This window comes from Spermophilus citellus (assembly GCF_964194105.1).
Source record: "Spermophilus citellus genome assembly, chromosome: 3".
In the NCBI taxonomy this organism is placed as follows: Eukaryota; Metazoa; Chordata; class Mammalia; order Rodentia; family Sciuridae; genus Spermophilus; species Spermophilus citellus.
Window position 1 is genome coordinate 35601127 of NC_138184.1, and position 10858 is coordinate 35611984.

The window sequence follows — 10858 nt, forward strand, 5'->3', positions numbered from 1 at the left end:
TGAAAGCAAGACTGTGAGCTCTTTCCTGTGTCTTCTTTAGTCTTCACCTGCTATTTATAAGTCAAACACAGAGAGAAGCTACTTTCTTGTTCTGTGAAAAGATGGCACAGGATACCTAATGCTATCTGACACAGTTCTTAATTTATACTGGGAAAGACTTCCCACCATTACATCCCAGTGGCTACTCTGCAACTTTGAGCTGTTTAAGAAATTTGCCAACCCTGCTACTAGCACTGGTGATAATACATCGCCAGACTGTCAAAGGGATTGTCTTTTTTCCACTCTTGGTAGAAACAGAGTGAAAAGGATAATAAATAACTCTTTATGAATTGACATCAAAATCCATCAAGGAGCTATCCGAATAAAAAAGCTCTTAGGTCATTTGTCTCTTTAGTAAAGATGACTCGGGAACTGAGACTATGTAACTTTAAGAGGACGTTGGAGGAACCAGGACAAGTGTTTTCTTTTCCTTTTGGAATGTAAAATAAAACCTGGAAAAACCAGGCTTTTGTTTTTTCAAATGAATGCAGTCAAAAAATGCAAATCCCAGAATTCCAAGTAGTCTGGGTTTTGCTGTTTTATAGCTTCTGTGACCTTCAGTAACTGTTAAAATCCCAACAGCGTGAAATGCATGCTTAGGAGAGCTAACTGGGGTGAATCCTTCTTAGCTGCCCTGGGGACAGGTGATTCATGCTGCACTCTCCCCTAGCCAGGCTTTCCTTTCATTGACTCACCTGAGACCCAAAGATGAGGGGAGGAGGTGAGGGGTGAGGGGCTGGGAAGTGCTCTGTGCATGGGGTGGGCTGTGTAGCTCCTCTCCTCCCCTGGCCTGTGGACCAGCAGCATCAACTTCGCTTCAGTGACTCTTAGAAGTGCAGAATCTCAGGCTCCAGCCCAGCCCTACTGCACTGATTCACATCTTCCTTTGCAGATTGAAGTAAAAATGCAAATAAGCTCTACAGAGGATGGGGTGGTGGCTGATGGACAAACTGAAGCTTAGAGATTCCACAGTCTCCTTCATATTTGCTTTCCCCACCTCAATCCCTTGCTCCTTCATTCATTTGCTCAAGTGACAGATATTTTCTTCTGAGCCTTCTGTGTGCTAGGTACTATTCCCCACATAGCAGTGATTATGACAGTGTGGTTCCCTGCCCTCATAAAGCTCTATATTCTGGTGGAAGAGGGAAGGGGAGACAGGATACAAACATATAAATAAATAAATAAACATCAGAACACAAGAACTGCAAAGTAGAATAGTGGAGAAGATGGAACATGTGGTGGTGTGAGAATGGTGGTATTTCAGATAAAAGGGTTACTAGGAGCATCTCTGAAGTGGTAACGTGAGCAGAGAAGTGAGAAAAGTGAGCACACATAGTTTATGAAGACAGTGAGGGGAACAGAAGGAACAGCATGTGCCAAGACCCTGAGGACCCTCCACTTTTTTGAAGAAGAGAGGAATGTCCATTGTGACCGAAGCACAGTGGGCAGGAACACCGTGGGAAAGACAGGTTTGGAGAGAGATCAGCAGTGGTTAGGTCACAGAGATCCTCCAAGACCATGAGAGAGGGTTGAGATTTTATTCTAAACATGATGAGAAACGACTGGGTTTTGGTCAAAGAAGTGAAATAAAATTGATATACAAGCTGAAAAGACCACTCCAGTTGCCATCACTTTACCTACAGAAGCTCCTACAGTGACAGAATGTTCTACCTTGAGGATTTTGTACCTCCCCGTTCAAACATTTGGATAACTGAATAAATAACCGAGTGAACGAGTGAATGAATGGTTCTAGTTACCCAGGTGACAGCTACCCAATGCCAATAAAACCATGCTACATCCATTGAGCCAGTTTGTCATCAAATGTGTTTGGATTTGTTTCAGTAATAGTAGGCTTGTTGTCAAACGGAGTCCACCCAAATATTATAGGAAGACCTGATCTTCTTAGAGTAATTCCAATTTTCACTTTCTTTTTTTTTTTCCCCAATAAGAAACAACAGGAAAGGAACATATTTTTCTCATGGGGAAAAAACTCATAACTCTTCCTCACAGAGAGCCTTTATTTCCTCCTTCCTCTCAAAGGCTTTGTAATAACCTTCAACAGAATATGAATTGGGTATTGGATATCCTCCTAACTCATTTTTATGTCTGGTCCTGTGCATCTACGATTTTATGTCCCCCAACTGTGGTACTTTTCTAATCCCTCTTCCAGGGAAAGCTTCGAATGCCAGGATCATGTTTCTCATATGACTTCAGTAGTCCCTGGCTCTGGGTGTGGACACTCCCCAGGGTGCAAAATCTGATTCCTCTGGCATGGACTCGGACCAAGAACTTTACTACCTCTGCCAGATGTTTACAAGCTTCACCAAGAAGGCTCTTAGATTTTTATACATACCTAAAATGACTTAAAAATCCCAATGCGGCTACTTGCCATATTGGCAGCTCAACTTTGGCTATTAATGTGTTACATGCACACAATATGCTTCTTTGGAATTTTGACATTATCATCCCCATATGACCTAAATATCCTTCAAGTGTCTATTGCATTGGCACCAGGGTGTTTCCAGTATCCCCCAACAACTGGCCCACTGGCCACTCTACTTTGACTCATATAGCCCACGTCTTCCTCACATATACCCTGCCACCCTTCCAGACTGGGCCAGGACTAGGCTGGAAGAGCTTGTCCCTGGCAGCTGGGTTAGCTCCATGGAAGGCAAATGCCTGCTTCACAAAAATGCCTCTTGTCCAGCCTTGTGACCACTGCCAATTGCTGGCTGGACCTCCCTCAGATTCCCACTTATGGGGAAGTTTATGGCAAGAGCACTCTGCATCACATAGCACCAGTGTATTCAATGTTAACCCTCATTTCTTCTCCCTGGAGGAAAACATGGCTTCCTTGATGATTAGTGTATTTTTTAACATAAATATACGACTTGCACAGTACTTCAAACATATTATTATTATTATTATTTTGATTACTCAATGTCCTGGTGACGAAGGAGGAACGTTATTTCCATTTTGCAGATGAGGACATTGATGACTTGCCTTTACATCTAGTGAATGATGAAGCCAGAATGAGAACGCATGCTTTCTCTAGGCTGATATCTACCCTGAGGCTAGCGCTGTTCCAGTTTGACAGTGACACATCACCTGACTCCTGCTTTACATTGTGATTTTGAAGCACGAATACCTCCATCTTTTACATCCACCCACGGTGTATCTGCAATGAGGCTTGGACTTCCATTTTCCAAACCATGCTGGACAGACACGCAAAGTTTAGAGATGAAATAAACCAAGGGCTGATCTAGGACTGCCACCTTATATTTGCTAACTATTTCCATTATCTCATAAGAGCAGTGACATGTTTCACCACCAATAATAGGAAAGGACACATCTTAAAATAGCCACTAGTTTTCCCTCAAGAAACAAACATTAAAACATTTTATATCATCTTCTCTTAGAAATATAAAATCCAAAAATTCGTTCTATTAACTATGATTTTTATGTGATTATTTGGTACAAGAGTGTTATCTTGTCATCTGTGTGTATATCTATGTTGCATATATTCAACTACATACACACACATATATTCAACAATGCAAGAAAAAACAAATATTCCAATTAATTTTTTTTTTAACAATACCATTGTCAAACATCCAGTTTCACACACTGTTTGGCAAAAATGGAAACAACACTTGCTGGGGCTTCTTCACACAGCTTGGAATATTCTGAGCAAACTGAAAGAAGTTGAGAATTAATTGTTTCCATGCCACCAGCCTCTTTTCCCACCCTCTCTTTCTCTGGAGCGTCAGGAAGACAGTGGGTAGTTGGCAGATTGAGTGTCTGCCTGAAGGTAGCAAGTGCTGCAGGAAGGGGGATGTGGCTCTTAGAGCTACTGCTAAGACCCAAGACTGATGGCATGGGACTGACTCACCCTTCTAGTTGGAAGTTATCGGATCAAGGTATCTCAGACACTGACTGTCATGAAGACCTGATTTTAAGAAATCACTGGCTCTGTGTACATGGTATCCATTGTATTTTAGGAAAGTCACAAAATTTTCTACAACTGACACCTGCTTATCTGTACAGGTATCTATTTACTTGCTGTAGAAATCAGGTGGTAAGAACCACCCAGGGAAGACAATGCTAAGGTACAATAGAAAACAAAGGCCAAAGACTAGGAAATCTTGGGAGAAGGATTCTTTGTCCTTTCTGCTTGTGCTATCTACCTCCTGCTGTTTCCAACCATTTCAAGTCAAGTCACAGAACATCAGCAAAATAGTCTAATGTAAAAAAAACCACTTTGAATTCATTTTTTTACTCATGTGTAGAACCTGTTATTTGAGAAATATTCAGGAGAGACATCACCTTGACACCCAGGTGTTTGGCTGGGTGACTCTTCACTGAGAAAGAAAAGATGGTAGAAGGAGGTTGTGGGTTGGAACAGGTAAGGAAAGGGCAAGGCCAAATTCATTTTAGATATGCTCAGATTTAGTTACTTGTGGAATTTCCAGGTTGTGATGTTTAGAAGGAATTTACAAATCCATTCGGTCATCTAAAAACATTTATTATTTTATATTTACTGAATGTCAAGCCCTCTGCTAGGTGCTAAGACTAAAAAAGTTACATGGGCCCTGCTTCCAGGAAGAACTTAAGATTTTTAACAGTAACAATTTGAAGAAACTAATAGAATGTTTTTATTCTTTGAGAAAAGTTGTTTTGAAATATATAATCCATTTGAAAATTTTAAAGAACATCTTTCATTTTTATAAGAAAACAAGATTAGAAGCCAAGTACTAAGTCATTTGCATAATGCCAATATTTTGCTTTATTTTGATCTGGCTAAATTAGCAAAGCTAACGTTTTATTTTAGTTCATTTAATTTCATTTTAATGCTTTTCACACGCCTAAGTACATGTTTTGCTTTTGTCCTATGACAGCATGACCAAAAATATTTGTGGAATATTATAATTAACCTGTTGAATTGGAGATTGCATGACCTCCCACAGACTTCACAAGGCTCTTCTCCACGAATTAGCTCTGGAAGGTGATGCAAGTCATCTCCGCTTGTCTGATTGTGCTACATGATTAATCCAAAACTAACCTCACACCCCTCTCCTGTAAAATGCAGAGAATGCTTGGTTTAAATGACTTCTGTCAGATCATGGGATTGACTTAGTTCCAATCTCACATTTGTCTCCATGGTATTTATTTATTATTTGTTATTTTCATTCTACACTAGGTCAGGGGATGAGATTGGGCCTCCCGGAGCCTGCTTAGCTTTCTAGTGTAGTATGCATCTCAGGGACCAACTTCAGGAACAATAAACTCAAGAGTAAAGTGGAAAGGGTGAGTATCTCTCACCAATTCCTGTGGCTACCCTGATAAGTGCTCCTAGAGCTGACTGATTTCATTCAGACCTCTGAATGGAGGGGTGGAGGCCATTTGAGGTAGCAGCTGGACCTCCTAGGGATCTCATAGGAGAATGAAGGGTAGCCAAGGAGACCTGTACCAGGAAGCAAGACTGAGGGCGCCAATTTCTACTCCATCCTATGCCAGGGGACTGAACCACTGGAATATTCTCTTCAATTTTACAGATTGAGAATGGGTGTGAAACAGGCAAGCCCTCAATGTAGATATTTGTGTCTACCCTATCTGATTGTAATGTCCTACTTGAAGTCTGTTCCTTAACCTCTCCCAAGCAGCAGAGAAAACCTATTAGAAATAAGTTCTCATTGCTCTATGACTCACCTCTGATGCCATTTTTTTCTTCCTATCTACACATCTCCCATATTTTGCTTCTTCAGTCACTGGGTTTTCATCTCACATAAACTATCTCTTTTAAAGGCACAGCACTATGATCAGTGGAGCTTGAACTGAAAAACTTAGGATATGAAAAATAAAGTCTGCATAAGCTCAGTTTGGATATTACATGCTCTCTTTCTAAAAGAACATGATTCGTAGGAAAAAATAAAAGCAATCTATGGACACTTTGATTTTTCTTGATTTGACAGTTGTGCAAAAAAAAAAAGTGATTGCTTTCTACTGCTGCAGACTTTTGCTTGGATTACTCAAGAGAATCACTAAGATTCATTTCATATGGCCATACTGGCATTTGCCAAGGCTATCATTTGAATCCCTAGATGCTACCAAATGGACTAGGGAACAATGGTTAAACTAGCTGGCCACCAGCCTCCTCATCTCATGTGAGGCCTTGCTGATCTCAAAGGGTCATTTTGTACAGCCACTCTAGCAGAGTGCTAAAAATATTGCTACTCTCCAAAATGTGGTCCCCACAAAAAAGCATGCTACAGAAATATTTCAGAATAAAGATGTTCCAGAAAGATGTGAATACAGTCTATTAGAAATGTCTTCAAGGGGAAAAGAAACAATAGTGAATTTAAAAATCTTGAGCAGTTACTTAGCTATTCCAATTTAGCAGTAGATTTGGGCCTTAGGTTAAAGTTGTTGATGAACAATAGATAATAAATTTGGGAATTTAAGTTTAATAATAGAAATGGTAGTATCCTTAGCCTGAATAAGAGCAGAAACTGAGTATGAACTTCTGGGAGGTGTAGTATGCACCTAATAATCTTTCTCAAAAGGCAGGTGGTTTTCCGAGTGTTATCACCCATGTGAAAAGTCTACTTTTCTTGATTCACTAAAATTAACTTGAAATTATTGGAGGAAATGTCCATATCTTGTATCATAACCAGCTCTTATTAAATAATTAAGAACTAAACTAGCAACTCAGATGAAAATAATAACAAATCAGGCTGGAAACAGTGGGTGGCTTGTTGCAAGCTATTTATCTCCACTTCTCCTACCCCCACCCCCAAATCTATGAGTTCTAGAATATCATATAATTAAATGCTGGATATCTCTTCTTGATGTCTTCTGTTTTGCCTTTTGAAAAATCAAAATTATCTTTTAAATGCATTTCATCTTCCCCCCTAAAAAGGACTCAATTTTAATCTTAAGAATTACACTTAAAAGACTAATATTGCCTGAGGATATACACCCACCCATATACAAACATGTATGTATATACAAAGTCAATATTTATAATATGTAAAATGTATACATAGACATACTTATATGTACATATTTGATATTTATATATTCAATATTTTTCCTTTTAATTGAAACATGAAGAATGACTGAATTGCTTAACCCAAAGCAGGTGTTTTGGAGGATGAATGCCTACTACTGTTTCAAGTCTGATTCAACTGGCTGAGGCCTGAGCTGGGGGTGAAAAGGAGGTGCACAGAATACCATGGTGTTTGAAATGTGGAAATGTGTTTAAAATGAGCTTAGCAATGAGTCCTTGTTACTTTGTATGTTTTCAATTTTCTATCAGCTTCATAGATCCTGTGTTTAAAATCTGTAACATTTTAATTCTTGTCCTTTCTGGGAGTTTTCTATCAGGGAAGGCCATCAACATCAAATCTGCAAACATAAAAGGAAGTACTCTAGCAGAGAAATCTGAAGGCCTTGAGTGTTGGTCTGGTTAAAATAATTAGCCTTATATTCTGAGCATGTTTCATGTTCTGAGCTTCAATATCATCTGCAAAATGAAGCTAGTCTTGATCACTCTCTATATAAGATTATTTTTGTAAGATACCTAAGAAGGTGATGGTGCCCATGTCTGAGCACAGTGCTGAGCACAGTGTCATGCGTGGTATAACATGCAGTGAACTTACTTTGAATGAAAGAACTAAAACATCAAAATTCTTCTTGATTTCTTCATATGTAATAATAAAGCCCTTAATGGTTCTCGGATTTTTACTAGGTGCCCAATACTCCATGAAATTTCTATGTAGAGTATTGCTTTTCATTCTCCTGACCTACTAGTGGCATGATTATGATTATCTTTACATTGTGCTTGAGGCAGTTGAGACACGTGGAAGTCAAGTAACTTGCTCAAGGTCACACAGTTCTTAGAACTGGAGATTCCTATCTGGACTCACCATTGTTCTCTATAATGAAGGAAGAAATGACTTTTGCCTTCGGCTTGTTAATAAAACCTTTGATACAGTAATAATTCTTGACAGTTTTTTATAGCACATGAAGTCTTTCATGGGATTCCCAAACAACCTGGGCAGATAATTTGCTTCACTTTATAGATTTTTTAAAACCCAAGGCTCAAAGAAGAAGAAGAAGAAGAAATAATTTTCCCAGGGATGCAAGTGGCAGAATGGATATGATCTCGAGTCCAAAATCATTCTGCAATGAAGGTTGTACTGTAACCCAGCAAACAGCAGGGGAGGAGGAAGGGGTCAGCACTGAAAACCAAACCTCTCAGTCATTCTGGGAAATACACCATTAAGTGTGCCCCTGTTCTAGGAGACTGCTTCTCTTTGTAACTGAGCATCCACCAGGAGATGTACCTTTCCTGAATCACCCTCTCATCTTTTTCTGTGATGAAAAAAAGCAGATTCATTAGCAGCACATGCAGGATAAAAACAAACGGAACAAAGGAGAGAAATGATCAGAATGCGGAGCTTTAACTGATAGTAAACTCAATCAGGACCAGAAAGCATTAGGAGCATCAATTCAAATTACTTAAGAAGAAAAAAGCAAACCAGGACTGAGAGGAGGAAGCACATTTAGTCAGCTCAAGCAAATGTGATTAAAATTGGAAACTGATGAAATGAATGAGGAGGCTTTGATCTTTCACCTGGGGGGCAGTTCCCCCAGCCCCAAGGAAGCAAACCAAAATCAAAACAAACCAAATCAAAATAATCTAAAAGGAAATAATCAGCATGGAAGGGTTATCTGTTAGCACATCCCACTGACGGAAAAATCCAAGAAATCCCTTTCACTAGCAACTGAATGACTGTGAGAAGATTCAGCTTTGGAGAGAGAAAGTAATGAAGTGTGAAATAGTTTTATTTTTTATAATGGCAAATAGGAAATCTGTTTTATTTTCCAAGTTATTGGTTGACTCTCTTCATAAGGACAGATTATATATATAAATAATATAATATTATTATATTTATATATATTATATATTTCTTATATATATTCTTACACACACACACACACACACTAAGAGAGTAAATCTTAAACAATAAGAATCAAGCAATTAGTGAATATGGATTCAGCTACCTGACTCTTTGGGTCCTCGAGTGAAAAGGTAATCATCATCAGCAACTTATTTTACAGACACTCATACATTTTGAGAATGCTTTTTGCTTGAGGAATTGAAAATGTCATTTCTTGGGCTGGGATTGTAGCTCAAGCAGTAGCGCGCTTGCCTGGCATGCGTGCAGCCCGGGTTCTATCCTCAGCACCACATACAAACAAAGATGTTGTGTCCGCCGAAAACTAAAAAATAAATATTTAAAAACTCTCTCTCTCTCTCTCTCTCTCTCTCTCTCTCTCTCTCTCTCTAAAAAAAAAAGAAAATGTCATTTCTTGGATATAGGGAAGGCAGTTCAGGTTTGTTGATTCAACAAGAAGAAGGACCACCCAACAGTGTCAGCAGTTTGCTTCTCTTTAAGAAAAAAAGCTAAAAAGAAAACTCTAAGGGCACTCAAGTGTGATGTGGAAACAGCAGTGACTCCACAAGTCATGCTCTCATCCTATGTTTCTTTCGCCATCACACACACAGGACCCTTTGGAACATCAGCACATTTGCTCTTAACATAAAATAGTTGAACTTATGCAAAGTTCATTGACTGAAGAAAAAAAATGGCAGCAAGTGACTCCAAATTCAGTAGGATTTTTGAATGAATTGGCATTCATTGATCCCAAGGAACAGCATCTTTGCACACTTACCCAATGGTTGAACATGGGTGTGATATTAGTTTGTTCAGTCTGTAGATGTGTGATATGCACGTGGATTTGAGGACATCTGTAATTAATCCATGGCTCCCCAGGGTTCTTTAGCTGTCAGATGGAAAACATGGAAACTTTTCTACTAAAGACTACATGGTATAAAATAGACTTTTGGAAGTCCTTTCAGACATTATCCTGCAAAACTTTGCAATCTGTATGCACTGAAAAGGAGTCAGAGGGTCATACATTAAAATGGTAACTGTACATAGCTGCCTATAATAGAGTGATTTATTCACTTTTCTGTGTTTTCCAAATGTTCAACCACATTATTTACTCATTTTGTTGTAAAGACAAACAACAACAAACAAAAGGATTCGAGGCCATTACGTTAGGAAGACAACAGCAGTCCTCTGTAAACTTAAAATATCCCTAATAGCAGATTCCACTTTTCTTGGGGCCCCATTCCTACAGAATGACATAGGAAATTATAGAACCTAAATGTGCATTCTAGTACCATGGGACTCCATTAAAGCAAAGTTTCTGGTAAATGACATTAAAGTAAATGCCTCTTTATAACCCTCCTTGAAGTCTTTCCGTGGATCCCTTAGTGAGCTATAGGGCAATTTCATGGCCTCAAAAGATTCCTGACCCTAGAGGGTTACTAACCTCTCTAGCCTCATGCCCAACCACTTGCTTTAGCAAACTCTTCTGGCTCTGTTGTAGTCTTCACCGCCACTGAGTTTTCAACCTCTCAGAAGAGTCTAGTCATTTCTCAGAGCCCACACTGTGGAACAAATGCTTTCCAATTCTCTTATTTATGCTGGGGGAAAACAAAACAAAACAAAAACTTAATACTCTCTGTAACCCCAACATAGATTTCTAAAGAGAGGATGTCCATTTATTTATTTTCAGTATTTAACTGCAACTCAGATATGTCCTCCATTGTCTAATTATTATAAAAATATATGTCTAAAACATTATTTGTGAAAAAATTAAGGTTAGGTCCAAAACAATGCTAAGTCAAATAAACATATATAATGCTGCAATGAAATTTTATTTATTTATTTAGTTGCTTTTT

The 10858-nt window shown here is 38.8% G+C and overlaps 1 protein-coding gene across 9 annotated transcripts in view; it reads right to left on the reverse strand.

Moving 5' to 3' along the window:
* Positions 1-10858, reverse strand: part of LRRC3B (leucine rich repeat containing 3B) — an 82951-nt gene that overhangs the window by 28147 nt on the left and 43946 nt on the right. Inside the window, exon 3 of one of the 9 annotated variants that reach the window (XM_081286436.1) lies at positions 735-923. The exons of the other annotated variants lie outside the window; for them this stretch is intronic. The gene's annotated coding sequence lies outside the window, so the exon portion shown is untranslated. The remainder of the gene's footprint in view (positions 1-734; positions 924-10858) is intronic. 9 annotated transcript variants of the gene reach the window in all.